This window comes from Suricata suricatta, chromosome 3 (genome assembly GCF_006229205.1).
Source record: "Suricata suricatta isolate VVHF042 chromosome 3, meerkat_22Aug2017_6uvM2_HiC, whole genome shotgun sequence".
NCBI classification, from domain to species: Eukaryota; Metazoa; Chordata; class Mammalia; order Carnivora; family Herpestidae; genus Suricata; species Suricata suricatta.
The window spans coordinates 33,934,443-33,950,029 of NC_043702.1; the positions used below are offsets into that span (position 1 = coordinate 33,934,443).

At 40.7% G+C, this 15,587-nt stretch overlaps 1 protein-coding gene across 6 annotated transcripts in view; it reads right to left on the reverse strand.

Annotated features, from left to right (window-relative positions):
- SPATS2L (spermatogenesis associated serine rich 2 like) overlaps positions 1-15,587 on the reverse strand; it is a 164,822-nt gene that overhangs the window by 148,727 nt on the left and 508 nt on the right. Inside the window, exon 1 of one of the 6 annotated variants that reach the window (XM_029934132.1) lies at positions 13,945-14,013. The exons of the other annotated variants lie outside the window; for them this stretch is intronic. The gene's annotated coding sequence lies outside the window, so the exon portion shown is untranslated. Of the gene's footprint in view, positions 1-13,944; positions 14,014-15,587 lie in introns of those variants that run through there. 6 annotated transcript variants of the gene reach the window in all.

Genomic DNA, 15,587 nt, shown 5'->3' on the forward strand with positions numbered 1-15,587 from the left:
AAACCTACAAAATGACAAACCAGGATTACCTATTAAAAGACAACTTCAATTGTTCCTTTGTTCTAAGAAACTGTGTTTGGTACTGACTGGCAATATCTACACCTTGATCTTCATATTAATTATGCATTTTTCCTACAAAATTGACTGCCACACTACATGCTGTAAGTCAGATTTGAGAGCTGCCAAGATAAATGTTCCGAATGGCTGACTTTTTAAAGACAACTTGTCAGTTCACCAAATAATTCTGTGGGGGTTTATCCCAGTATATTCTGTCTCCCCTGTACTGATACTTACACCTTTAGCAAATATTATAGCTCTTTCCTGATGTATTATCTTACAGCTAAAGCTAAAGATTTTTCCCTTCAACCCTTAATATACAAGTAATGAAACTTACAATTCCTTTTGACACCATCCATTTACTTTGGCTGTTATTATCACTTAATTTCTACACTGATTTATGTGAAATACTGACTCCTAGGGAGAGAAGTAATTCTGGCCTAGTCCCTACAACTAAAACAAGGACGACTTGTGTATTATTGACCAAATAAATGTCTTCTTCCCTGAGGTTTGCTTTCATCACATAATCATATCAATGTCTTATTTCCGTTAGCAGACGCCTTTTTTTAATGAGGTTTGATTCCAAAACATATAAGAACATACGCACACAAAACGTACTACATTGAGTAAGCCAAGAGTTCCAGCCAAGTGTCCTATCTTTTACGTGGTACCAAGTGACAGTTTGTAAAAAGCACAATGGTAACTATTCATTCCGCCAGCCTTAAAAGGATAGGCATGAAATGCATGCCAGAATGGAAAAGCTTAAGCTTTGAAATCAGACCGCTGGCTTCAAATACCATCTCTACCACCATTATCTCTGTGACCTTGGGCAAACTACTTATCTCCCTTCAGAACTTTTTCATCTGAAAAATGGGGATAACAAATTTGCCTCAAAGGGGTTGTGGAAGAGGCAAACAAGAATTCTGCTATTAAAAAACCTAGCATACAACCTGTTCGTTTTTTTTCCCATCTCCCTATAAAATGCAATTACAGATTCATTTTGAATCTGTTGTCTCTGCACAAAGAAATAATGTAAAGGAGCTTAATGCTTGGTGCTCCTTATGATAGCAAAAAACTGAAATGGTCTAAGCATAGAGAAATGACTACATTAAGGTATATTGATATATTGAAATGTATGCAGTCATTCTAAATATTTTTCCAATAATATTTTATGACAAGGGAAATTGGTCTCCTAGAATTTAAGTGAGGAAAACAGACAAGAAAGCCTGTATAATGATAACAGCTCATGTTTACTGAGCATTGACTGTGAGCCACATACCATGCTATGTACTTTTACATGCATTACCTTAATAGTTTTTACAATAAACCTACTAGATACTATTAATATCCCCATTTTATAGAAAGAGAGACTAAAATTTTGAAAGTTTGGTCAATTTATAGTCACTATATAAAGCAGCACAGCCAGTATGGTAATCTCAAACCGTCTGATTCCAAAGTGCTTTTAACTACTAGGTCACACTGATTCTTCAATACAAACTTCCTAGGTCCACCAGGAGACTAGTTTACACACACACACACACACACACACACACACACACGTATGCATGCATTCTCCGATCCACACACACATGTGTATCTGGAAGGAAAACACACCAGATGCTAGCAATGACAATCTCTGAGTAGTGAAATTTTAGCTGACTTGTATTTGTTATCCATTTTAGAATCTTTTCTAAGGGCACCTGGGTGGCTCAGTTGGTTAGGCCTCCGGCTTCAGCTCAGGTCATGATCTCACGGTTCGATTCATGGGTTCGAGCCCCGCATCAGGCTCTGTGCTGACAGCTCAGAGCCTGGAGCCTGCTTCAGATTCTGTGCCTCCCTCTCTCTTTGACCTTCCCCTGCTCGCACTGTCTCTCTCTCTCTCTCTCTCTCTCTCTCTCTCAAAAATAAATAAAAGACATTAAAAAAATTTAGAATCTTTTCTAAATTCAAGGAGTATGGATTGTTTTTAAAATCAGAAAAAAATTTCAAAGAAGAAAAGGTGTGAGAATACTTTATAAAATGTGAAGTATTACCCAAATACTAGTATTTTTATGAACCCATAGATTTATAGATTTGACTTATAGATTCAGTGCTAGTATTCCTTTAAATTATTTTTACCTAAAAAGCATGTAAAAACCTATTTTGAGGGGTGCCTGGGTGGCTCAGCTGGTCAAGCATCCAACTCCTGACTTTGGCTTAGGTCATAATCTCACAGTTGTGTGATCAGGCCCCAGGTCTGGTTCTGCATTAGGCCTGGACCCTGCTGAAGGTCCTCTCTCTCCCTCTCCCTTTGCCCCTCCCCCCATTGCATGCACAAAAGCATGCATGCGCTTATTCTCTCTCTCTAAAAAAGAACTATTTTTAATATGAATACAACCAAATGTAGTACAGAAAGCACCATAGGTATATTTGACAGACATTTGCTATTTATACAAAAACTCAAAGAGCTTGTTGGGGGAGGGGAGGAATCTTTTCAAATAATACAGAATTTTCCACTTAGTGAAAACATATCCATTAGTGACATGATGCCATCAGCGCATTCCCTGTCATGGTCATGTTAAATGATACTGTCACAGAGCCATTTACGTAGACGCCAGCACACTGTTTGGACATGCCTCAGTCTGATTACTGTCTACCCCAGAAGGTGTGAATATAATGATGTGTTGGAGTGACACCTAAGGAGTGATTTCCTGTCACACTACTGGTATGTTTTCAGAGCAATGATTCTATAAAGAGAACTGAATGATGTACAAAAAAAGCAATTCCTTTGAACCAAACAAGTCCATATGAATTGAAATTACAGATGAAGCATGAAATTATTTTATAAAATTATTCTTTTTAAATTAAATTTAAAACAAGGTTATTTAGATACGCTTTTAGTAAATTTTTCAAAAGAAAAATCCCATCTAAAAGTAACCCCAAATTAATCTTGTTTCACTTCAAAATAGAGGTTCTAAGATTGGCAATAAGTGGGTCAACAATGATAGCATTACTTAGGCATGTGACTAAATATTTCCTGACTCTATCCTCTCAGACAGCCTGGGGAGAAGAAAGGAAACACAAGTGAAATATTATCAAACTAGTTTAAAAAGGGAAAAGAAAGAAGGAAAGAAAGACTAATAAAATTCACATGCTGATGCCAAGTCTCCTGTAGAAAGTCACAGGTCTCTCTTTGGCCTGTCCTGGTCAACATTTTGTCAGTGACAGAGAAAGTACAATTCTCAAATGTGTAATTAATAAGAAGTGAAAGAAGTACCACTAATAAATTGAGTTTAAAAATTAGAATTCAAAAATGTCTTGTTAGAATAAAGATTTGACCAAAAGAGACAATATGTAACAAGGATAAATGTAAAATCACCTCCACAGGTTCACATGCTTAACTGCACAAGCGCAGAGTAACGGAGACTTGGCTTTGTAGTAGTTGTTTAAGAACAGACTTGGAAATTTTATTTGACTTACTGACAAACTAACACTGTGCTGTACAGTGGAGGCCAGTACAATATCTGACTAAATTAATAAAAACAAGGGTGCCCTGAACAGGGGAGTTTCCTACTGCTCAGAGAACTCAGGAGGAGGGAGTTGAGCTGAAGATGCTCGCTTTTAAAACAGCATGGGCAGAGCAGTGGGTGACCAGACAAGTGTTAACAGGATGGGAAATTTCAGTTGAAAGAGCTGGGACCACAGATGGATGCCTGAAAAGAGAAGACTCTGAGTAGGAGGTCCAATAGCTCCGGTCAAATATTTGAAGAGCTACCACACAGAAGGTATCTATTCTGTGGCACTCCAAAGGGTGACAAAAGACAAACGGGGAGGCTGCAGGGAAGTAGATTTCAACTTTTTTGTCTACCTGTGCTTCATAATGAGTACCGGTCCAACCACACATGAGACTAGGTCCAAATCTAAAGGCGTTTAAGATCTAGAAGCACTGTAATGACTGTCAAAATTCCTCAGCATAGCAAAATTGTGAAGTCCTCATTCCTGGCAGTGTTCAAATGGCAGCTGGCTGACTGGGATACCATGGAAAGGAATCCTGCATTTGGGGGGAGACATTAAACCATAGCACCCACTATCCCCTTCCAATGCACATTCTCTGCTTCTAATTTCACCTTAGTAACTTTCATGAAGATAGTCCTAGGGCATTTATGTATGCAATATCTAAAAATGCCTGCCTTAATAAATGAGAAATAACTATAAATTTAAATGCAATCTGGAAGAGTCCAGAAGGTGAAATTCTATCAAAGTTTGGAAATTATAAATTAATGTTGTCATGGCAACCTTAGTTGATATCATCCATTGCAGCTGAAACAGTTCTTGCTCTGGGACTATCAAAACACTAAATGAGTTTATATATTCAATGCCACAAACCAGCACTAAATAATATTTTTAATGCTTTTATTTTTAATTTTGGGAACAATTTATTTGCATTTTCTCCTTGAGAGTTTGCAACTTTCACATGACACTATACTGAGGCTATGGTATTACAGTGTGGGGGCGGGGTGAGGGTGGTCAATTGCATCAAGAACTAAGGAAGTCACTGGGAGCCACATGTGTGCACTGAATTCAGTCCACTATTCAGACCTCACAGGGGAAGTAAATAGGAAGGGCAAAGGCCTTCTAGATCAGGACATTAGCAGCCACAATAGCCAGCATAACATCTTCTACTTTTCCCTTAAAAATTACAGGAGTGCCCACATTCCTATAAAAACATTCATTGATCAGAAGTGGCAGTATGTCAGATCGGACTATTTCACTGCTGTTTACGGCACTTCAATAAATGCGTTTTCTCAGCTATGTATTAGCAATCACTATAACATAGGAAAGTCAGCCCACACTGAGAACAATATTGCCTCCAATCAAAATCACTCTTTCCTAAGTATACTAAAGCTTTTCCTCCCTTCTTGTAAGCAACAAAGACTATAACAAAAGAACTTTCCAAACACCCACAGTTAAGGAAAGAATGGCTTCAACAAAATGAGTGTGAAATCTGTCCCTGGTGTCTAATTTGTATATGAATCTTCCTTTTCAGGGCATTTTAGTGACTTCCTTTATTTGTAATGTATCAGCAAAGAATAGAAATAAAAGTTTATTTTGATGGTAGTGCACCTGGCTATTCAGAGATTCAAAAACTTGCTTTGTTTATTCTTATATTATCCTGGCAGATGATGTAAACAAGGCTTTTTTCCAAGCCTTCATGCTGTACTCATAATCCCAGATGAATATTTTCACAAATGCAAACCATTAGGTAGGACCGGCCTCACGCAAACCATGAAGGCAACTTCCTTATGGTCCCTTTTCACCCCTGGTGGGTGAAGTCTGGGCCCCTTGACCCAGATTGCTTCTTCTCTTCCTTATCAGTTTCAGGGAAGGGTCTAGAAAATGATTCAACCTAAGGAGCACACATCTAACAAGTTTATGTTATCACTTCCCCAGTGTTTGCATTTTAATTTTAGGCCCTGCTGCTGGGCACTTTATATCTTGTTTTATTTAGTCATAACAAAACAAGTGGGTATTTTTAATTTCACTTCATATATAAGAAAATGGAGATCTAGGAAGATTAAATTATTTAAATAATATAGACAGCCAATTACATAAGTCAAAACCAAGTCTTTCAAGCGCCAAATTTGTCGTCTTTTTTTCCAATAAACTGTATTGATCTTAGGAAAGGGAATAGAGTTTGTATAATGTAGACTTTCATGTATTAGAGAGCAGGAAAGAGAAGCTGTTGATATTTGAAGTGCCCTTTCCAGTAGTACAGATTCTGAAATCACACCATGAAGGTTACCTTTCTCATCTACACATAAGACCAGCATTCCCACAGGAGATGAAGAAGTGGATGCATCAAAATTTAGGAAAAGCAGCCCTATCTCTGCCTTCCCTTCTCTTCCCAAGTTGCACATATGGTACAAATGGGACCCCGAGGCCAGTGGCGCAGCTCTTTAATAAGCAGTGCTCGGTGTAATGGGTCTGGAACCAGGTAACAGCCAGTATCCAGGCAAGCTATTCAAACATCTATCAAACTGAGTTTCCTGCCCATTGCTGGCAGGTGTCAGTATTGAAGAAGCCTGGAAGGGAGCAGCAGGGAACTTACCTTAAGGCTTGTAGCTCGGCTGCAAGACTACTGTCCTAAGAAGGCATGGAGATATATGACAGGACCCTTACCTAAGGCAACTTGGGAATCCTACACAAAAACGCAAAGCAAGGACTTGGGAATGAAGGAGACAAAGTGAAATCTGGGACACAAAGTGAAAATGTGGTTACCCAAGAATGAGGCTGAGCTACGGTTTCCTAGGTAAACCGCTTGGGCAAGGCAAACTGCACGGCCAATCCCCATGGAGAGTCCCTAAGGTACATAAATGCAAGGGAGCGGCAACCCTCCTGCAAAGAGCCTACACTGGTCCCACATCCTGCACATGGGGAGCAACCACATTGACTTGGTCACCATTTTTCTCAGGCCATATTCTGTAGATACATGACCTTCAAACTTTTCTTTGTAGCACATGAAACTTTCTCCTTATGTAGACTAATGACTTATATGTAGACACAAATAAAAACAACTGCTGAAAGGGATTCTCTCCCTGAAATAAAGGGTTTGACAGAACAATCTGCAAAAGACCAGGAGAGAAGGCGCTGAGTCACTCTGCCTATCAGACTTCACTGGAATCTGATCCTGCTGAACCTTTCTCATGACAGTTATGGTTTCTTCCCGTCACCTGCAGGTGTCTCCCTCTGCTCCAACCCGATAAGTTCTGGTTTCTATCACTGGTTGGCTTTTCCACTGTGAAAACATAAAGCTCTGTGTATCTCCTAGGACACATATTATCTTCTCGGTCTTTCTGACCACTTTTTGCCCTTCCTCAAAGCCTGTTGGGCCAACTGATCCACAGACTGCTGCTCTTAGTATCGTCAGTGCTCTCTCAACAGTTGTTTGGCACATCACTCTGATGCACAATGACTCTAGGCCATACATATTGTTAAGGCTCAAGACCCACTGGTTCATTAGTTTGTTCAGAATCCTAGAGCTAAATAGTGGGGGCGCTGGGCCCTGGCCCACCAGGAGGGATCAGTGGCAGGATGGGGCATCTCAGAGACCAAGGCGGGGCTCTTGGTGCTCCACCTGGTGCCACACAAGTTGAAGGCTTCTCAGGAATGTGACTCCACTTGTCCTTCCCTTGCTCCTACTGGTTATCTCAAATCTTCCCTCTACTACACACGTATCCCTGCTTCTCACTCCTGACTGCAACTGGGTAGGCCTAGGGAGACAGATGTGCTTTAATCATGATTTCAGCACTGTGCACATTGTATGCATGACTCCTGGCTGTAGCTTTCACAATCTGTCTCTTTGATTCCGAATCTTATCTAAAGCACTTTGTATCTCTGGATTTAAGAAACTGAGCAATTGCTGCTTCTCTATACCTGTAGGGCTGACTTATTCATTCAACAGGCTCATGGGCTTGGCTCGTACTGGATGCATCCCCTAGGAATGAGGAGATGTTCTATAACAATGCTGTCCGACAGAACTACAACGAGAGCCATACAGGCAATTTAAACGTTTCTAGTAGCCATGTTAAAAAAAAAAAAAGGTAAAAATAAATATGTGAAATTGATTTTAATAATGTATTTTATTTAAACTACTGTATCCAAAATATTACTGTTTCAATATGTAATCAATATTTAAATCTTTTAATGAGACACTTCAGATCTTTTTCTCATACAAAGTCTTTCAACTGTGGTGTATTTTACACTCACGGAACATCTCACATATTTCCAGTGCTCTGCAGCCACACGCATAGCTCTATAATCTCTTCTCTGTTCCCATCTTTCCTCTCATTCCTTTCCTATAACAACTCATTTCCTCTAGTAGGGGTGCTATGGGCAGGGGCAGGGACCAGGGTCGTTAGGGAAGACTTTGATACACACACGAAGGGAGAGCCCAGATCACAAAGGAGCTTTTGTGCCAGGCTGGGGAGCTTAGATTTTATCCTGGAGACTGCTTCTCTGACTCTGCTGAAGGATTTTAAGCAGCAGAGAGTCGTGATCAAATTTGCCTTTTAGAAAGGCAGCAGTGTGGAGAACGGATTGGAGGCAGGCCAGGCAGGAGGCAGAGACCAGTTATGAGGCCACTGCAGTAATCCTCAAGAGAAGTGAAGAGGGCCTAAACCAAAGCAGTAATGGGGGTAGTGGTCTTGAGAGGTCGGGGCAGATTCCAAGGAGACTGAGGCTTCTACAGGCCTTGGTGATCAATGAAAGGTAGAGACTGAGGAAAAGGGAGGAATCTAGAATGACTCTCAGATTTAAAAACTGGCGAAGTGAGTTTCATTGAGAGAGAAAACACATTAAGAATATGCTGTCAATGGATATAGGAGAGAGGAATGCCTCAGAAAGCAAGTGGGCAAAGTTTCAAGTAGCAGAGAGTGATTGAGAAGGTACGCAGGTCAAAAATCAGAAGAGAATCCTGGACAAAGGATCTGCCGGTCTGAAGGTCAGAGGTGGTCACCGTGAGAGGACAGGACTGTGGGAGGTGGGAGAAGGGGATGTGCAGGTACTGCATAAAAACAGGTCCTTCTAACAACAGCAGTGGGATGGAACACAGCCAGACCAAGAATGATGGGGGCCAAGGGGATTTTTTGTTTGTTTTTATGAAAGATAAGAGGATTTTCACATGTTAATGCACTGAAAGAAAAGGTTGGTTGAGACCCTAAAGAAAAGAGAGATAATGGAACAAGGTCCCTGAAGAAGCAAGAGGGAACATTGTCCAGAGAGATTAGCCTCCAACTAAAGAGAATAAAGGGAAGAAAAGGTGTAAGGAGGAAGAACCTGCCATTTACAAGGAAAATATAACATTACAGTTGCAAAACTATATTTAGAAATAGAATTGAAATATAATTACACTGGAAGGCTTTTTGAAAATATTTGTTTATTTTTGAGAAAGACAGGGTGTGAGTGGGGGAGGGGCAGAGAGAGAGAGGGAGACACAGAATTTGAAGCAGGTTCCAGGCTCTGACCTGTCAGCATAGAGCCGATGTGGGACTTGAATTCAAGAATCAAGAGATCATGACCTGAGGCGATTAAAGTCCAACGTTTAACCAACTGAGTCACCCATGCCCCCCAGATTACACAGGAAGATTTTTAAAAAATAGTCCTACATATCATGTAGAAAATCAGATAAATACTGAACACAGAAGTCACTAGTTTCCTAGAGCCCCAGATTTGTGGGCTTGGTATACTACCAAGCCTTTTGCATACCTTTGGGCTCTACCTAAATCACCTCAGGTTACTCCGGAGAGCCACAGCAGTTGTTTACAACTTGTGGCCTCTCTGGTTGGTCAGTGTCTATGCTGAACTGAAGGTAAATATTTCAGTATCACCACGCTTTACTTGGCAAAGTGGTGTAAGAAAAAAGCACTTATCAACTATGCTGATTCAAAGTATGTAACTTTCCTGACTTCGATGTTTCCTTCTTCTAAAAGGTACATAATCCCTACCTTGCAAGATAACCCTGAGGTTTAAATGAGATAATCAATAAGTGATACCTATCATGATGGTGATAATTATATTCACTTTGCTCTGAATTTCTAGTATTGGGCTCTGCTGCTGCTGAATCTGTGCTTTGCAATAATCAATATCTTGATCCCTAAGGAGAATTAAACCACCAATCTTACTGTTAGGAAGGGTCCTTAAAAATCCTAATGGCCATCTAGGGGCACCTGGGTGGCTCAGTCAGCTGAGCATCCAACTCTTGACTTCGGCTCTGGTCATGATATCACGTCACGGTTCATTGGATTGAGCCCTGCCGCAGGCTCCATGCTGACAGTATGGAGCCTGCTTGAGATTCTCTATCCCTCTCTCTCTCTGCCCCTCCCCAACTTGCTCCTGTACGAGTTCTCTCTCTCTCTCAAAATAAATAAACTTAAAAACAATCCTAATGGCCATATGATGTTTGTGTTCTTTCTTCATCACGGTACATATTCAGTCTCAGCCCTCAAACGCATGCCTGACAGATGCTCTACACCTAACTCGTGACTCAACCTTTCTAGGCTTCAGTGTCACTCTTCAGTCAAACGTATAAAAATATGTACTTCAGAGCACCATTTTGAGTAAAAAAGGAGATAAGACGTATTTAAATGAGACGCTGCATGTTATAGCATGTGCTTGAATACATTCAGTCTTGGGGGCGCTTAGCCACCTCATGAACTAGCACAATCTCATAATAGGACCACCTTTTCTTTTTTTAACATTTTTTATTTATTTTTGATACAGAGAGAGACAGAGCATGAGAGGGGTAGGGGCAGAGAGAGAGGGAGACACAGAATCAGCAGCAGGCTCCAAGCTCTGAGCTTATCAGCACAGAGCCCAATGCAGGGCTCGAACCCATGAATGTGATATCATGACCTGAGCTGAAGTTGGAGGCTTAGCCAACTGAGCCACCCAGGCGCCCCAGGACCACCTTTCTTACACTGCCCCCAAATTTGTCTTCCCTGAAACTTAAACCCGTCGGTTCTAGTTTTACAGCTCATGGGAATACTTCTACAGAATCAGAGCTAGGGTTCTGTATAACAGCATGTTTACTCATTTATTGAGCTCTCCTGGGTGCACTGGGCAGAGTCTCACAGATAGCTGGGTACCTGAGATCACAGTCGGGGCTGACCTCTCCCTATGTAGAGCACTATGAAAGTTTCAACCTTCAGCTGTGTCTCCATAATGCAGGAGACCTTTTTGAGCATTCTGAGCAAGTTGGATGCTACCCAGGAATGCACTGGTTATATTGCTTATAAGATTTATTTTGTGCTTTATGTCATGGTCAGTTCAGCACTTGGCACCAAAAGTAATTATTGCAGGGATCTGTATATGCTTTAAGTTTCATTATTGAACACTGCAGCCCACCAAAGCCCAGGAGAGCTCTGGCGGGGTGTCAGCCTAGGAGCAGTGGCAGAGTAATAGAGTACGGAGTCAGAGCTCTAGAAGAGGAGCCCTGCACTACCCCCACACCCAGCCACCTCCTGCAACCCCTGCATTCCCAATGATAGCTACTGAAATCTTTCAATAAAGAACTCAAGATCCCTACCGCCTCCCAGGAAAAGGAATCTTCCCTTCTGAGCTCTTAGACCTTTATTTCTGGGATATGTGTGTCATTTCTCCTGTTAGACTACAAACTCCTTCCTGGCAAAAAAACAGTGTCTTGTATAAAGTGAGTCTTATTGAAATTTTGTCCTGAATACAATGTGATGAGTGCCAACTCTTCCCTACCTTACCTCTCATCCCTGCATGAATCCCCAGATGACTTTTTTTTTTAATTTACAAGGAAGTTTTAAAATGAAAGGTTGGACAGCCAGCCCTGCAATACAGTCTAGGATTTTATGGCCAATTAGCTTAACTTTTAACTGAGAACTCTAGCCTAATTGTTTTATGTATAAAATACTGGCATAAAGCCTGAATGCTTTTATTTTTTGCTCACTACTGGGACCCATCACTCCACCTTAAAATAACGACAGCCTCCTTAATTCCAACTCACAACTGCCAGCCTCCATCATTATCTTGAGTCTGGAAAATGCCGAGGCCTCAGAATCTCACAGCTGATGAATGGAGAGACTGATTAGAACCACGGAAGAAAAATGGGAAAAAACTCCTTGACAGATGCCTCCTTCAAATGCCTGTCCCTTTTATCCAATGTCAACATTAATTTCTATGTTAACAAATATTTATTGAGGTCATGACTAGGTGTCAAGCTGCAAGCTAGACTCTGGGGACACAATAGTAAGCAGTACACAGGCAATATCAAAGCCCATCATTAAAAAAAATTCACCCTTACGGTTTATTGACTCTACTGGTATACTTATCAAGAGCTTCCTACGCCGAGGCCCTGTAGATGGTTCAAGGATAGCGTGCAAGGTAGAACAGTGCCCTCAAGGAACTTTTAGTCTATTTGGAAAAGCAAGAATTAAGTACACAAGAGCACAGGAGAGAGTATCTGATGATCTAAAGGGATGGTGCTGACAAAAGGGCAGAGGAAGAAACCAATGAGTAACATGATGAGGCTGACTTTAACCTGGAGATGGTTGTTAGGTTAGAGGATAAAGGAAAAGAAAATGTTCTAAAAGGCAGAGGATGAACAAAAGGGTGCAAAGTCATCTTAGAAGGGCAGTGAGATCCAATTACCAGGAACAGGAGGTTCATGTTGCAAAGGTCTAGAAAATAAAGTTGGTAAGCCAAATTTGGGCAAGACTGTCAAGTATATTCAAACCAGGTTGAGAGGTAGAACTAAAGGCAAGGGCATAGAAAGTATATGAACTAGTGAAAAGAGTACTGGCTTTAGAATCAGATAAGCCTGAGGTCAACACAGCCTTCCAGCGAGACAATCCTTGGAGAAGAGTTCTAAGGAGAGGAGTTGAGGAAGGCTGATGTGGTGGGAGCACACAGAGTGGGGAGAACTCAATTAGTCAGAGACCAAGGTACAGCTCATTCTAATATCCTAGAGCAGAGATGGCCATGGACCTGGGCTATCCAGGAGATTGGGGGATGCAAAGGATACATGCGGACTGGTTCAGAGAAACTATTACACAGGAAAAGTTAACGTATCTTGATGCGCACTATGAAAGAGGGAGGAGCCAGAGGTGGGTCTCTGGGTCTCAAGTCTGGGTGATGAAGAGAATGCTGAGTAACAAAGTAAGTCTTTTCACTGTGAAAGGAATAGGTTTAGTAAAGAATATGAAAAGTTTCTTATTGGTCATGTACCTTTAGTCTGACAGCAAGATATCCACCATGAAAAGTCTATTAAACAGGTGCATAAATGGGAACAGAGTTTGTGTCTATACTAGAGACAAAAATTTGCATGCTATACAAATAGGTAACACAATCACATGTAAGAAAAAGTTTTTTAAGTTTTTATTTATTTAAGTCATCTCTACACACAATATGGGGCTCGAACTCACAACTCTGAGATGAAAAGTCTCATGCTCCTCCAACTCAACCAGCCAGGCACCCCATATTTAAGAATTCTTTATTAGAAAATAAAAATACTAGCTATTAAACAAAAAATGGGAATGACATAAATAGTACAACTTCACAGACTACTATTCTTAGGTACGGTACTTAGGGGATCCTATCCATTACCACAACACTGAACAAATAAACTTCTGGAGAAATTCGACATATGGCCTATTTACATAACAAGCATCACAACTCCAAATTAGCCATTTTGATGTGTCAAGGAAATAACACCTTCATAGCAGACTACTTCAGAAAAGGAAAGAAAAAATAAAGGTTTGTTTTTCTTCTATAATTATGTGTACTGGGTTTTTTAACTGTTTGTATCAGGAAAATCGTATTTTAATTGTGTGATTACACGCTAAGGCAGAATATGATGGAATGAATTGATTAGTTGAATTATGCGCAATCATTCAGAAATCAATAAACAGCCTCCATCACTTAAGTCTTCCCATATTATACATCTTCCTCATGTCCTGTGCTATTCTTATAAAAGCTGCGACGCTGTGCACAAAAACTGTAACAGACATATAATTATCACAGTCAGGAAAGGGTCTACAGAACAGGACAGGGTGGTGAGCAGGTAATATCTGTCTATTGCATACTACACCGCTCTGCTTCTAGCATGTGGCCAGACTGGCGGCGGCAGTCTGGATCCTACTACCAGCACCTCAACTTCTTCCATTTTACCAAAACTGGAACCAAAAATTCTGGTCCTAGCTCACATCATGAGATGCTGATTAAAATTAAGTAAGGAAAACAGAATAAAGACCACTAAAGTACTTTCACACATAAACCATAAGTGAATATTCATTGTTAACGACAGTACCATTCTATGATCACAGACTGAGAAACCGATAAAACTTAGAACCAAAAACGAGACATCTCTAAAGCTTAACTTCTTACGGCAAGTATTTCCATCTGCACAGCAAAATTGATCTAGGAGATGCTTCTGACTGGCAGCACTTCAAAGACTGCAATGGTGTGGCCTAAGCATTTTCCTTCCCATCATTATGAGGTGGTGGAACAGCTTCACAAGCCCATAGATACCCATCCTCACAATGGCCACTTGAAAAACAGTGGGAGCACAGAAACAAATCAATTTAAGACTTTCTTTAGGGAGCTCCCTAAAACAACGTAAATACAAAAGGAGTCTTGATTGTCTAAATTAGTACGTTAAACTAGGTTGATTTCTGGGAAATAATTGAATATTTTCAGAGGCAGGGATTAAAGAAAGAAAAAACTGCCAATATATTCCTTTCCCAGATGTGGACTTTTTACTCTTCTTAAATATGCTCTGCACTCAAGTCATTTGTATTTCTATGCAAATTATCTTTGGGGCTAGGGGTGTGTGTGTGTGTGTGTGTGTGTGTGTGTGTGTGTGTGAAGCCACACAGATACAGGAATTTGATATATTTTACATTTTGTTCCTCCATAAAATAGGTTTTAACAAAGCTTGAGTTTAATCCAAAACACTAATTAGAGATTGCAGCAATGTTTGCCTTGTTCAAATAGAAAATCATTCCCAAAGTTGATTTTGCCCCAGTTACATATCCAATAAATATTAACATACCCACATATTATTTAACAGTACAGTTACTTGATAAAACTGCCCCCATGCATACAAAACACTGCTTTCTGGTTAAATGATACAGTTTTATAAAGCCAATGAAATACTTTATCCAGAAGGCAACCTTAAGCTTTATTTTCAGAGAATCTTTCACAATAATTGGATTTGTTACTTGAATATTTTCTTTTTCAGAATGAAGCAATTTCTGACTTCCTGTCCTTTTCTCCCTGCCATATTGCACATCTGCCTAATCTCTAGAAAACAAAATCAATCAGAATGGCAATGAACTGTTCCTCAAAGACAAACTAAAACCATGTCATAAAGGTCACACGACCATACTCTTTCAAATACTGAAATAAGCCTCTTCCTCTGCATAGGTTCTAAAATGTAAGGGTTGTTTTGTTTTGTTTTGTTTTTACTTTTGAGACGACTAGTAAAGTTTTTAACATAACATTTAATTTTTTTAAATAAGTGAAAAATATTACATATAACATTTCACGTAAAGAGGCTGTGTTTGAAGTTCAAGGTTTTTCACTAGTTCTCAAGCTACAGATTCTATAGTACACTGACAAGAAAACGCTGTACCGAATCTTCACAGTATCAGGTCTCCAAAACCTTGACATCCGTTGAAATCAGGACTTGTGGGAACTGAAAGCTCACGAAGTTCACAACCGCCCCCCCGCCCCCCAACCTCCCAAGAACAGGAATGCTCCACTTGCGAAGACGGGAAGCCTGGGTCGCATCTCTGTCCAGGTGAAGTCTCAGCCCTTCACCTCCTACATCTGCAGTAAGTAGGAACGACCCAACAGAGTGCGAGGGAGCAGGGCCGGTCGTCCGAGACACCCGAAGTCCAGCGGGCCGAGGACGCGAGGAACGCTCTCCGCGTCTCTAAAATAACCGCCGCCTTGGGCTTCAGTCAGCCTCCGGCGGGTCCGAGCCCCCGCCGCCGCCCGCGGACTCCGGGTCCGCAGCCCCGGAC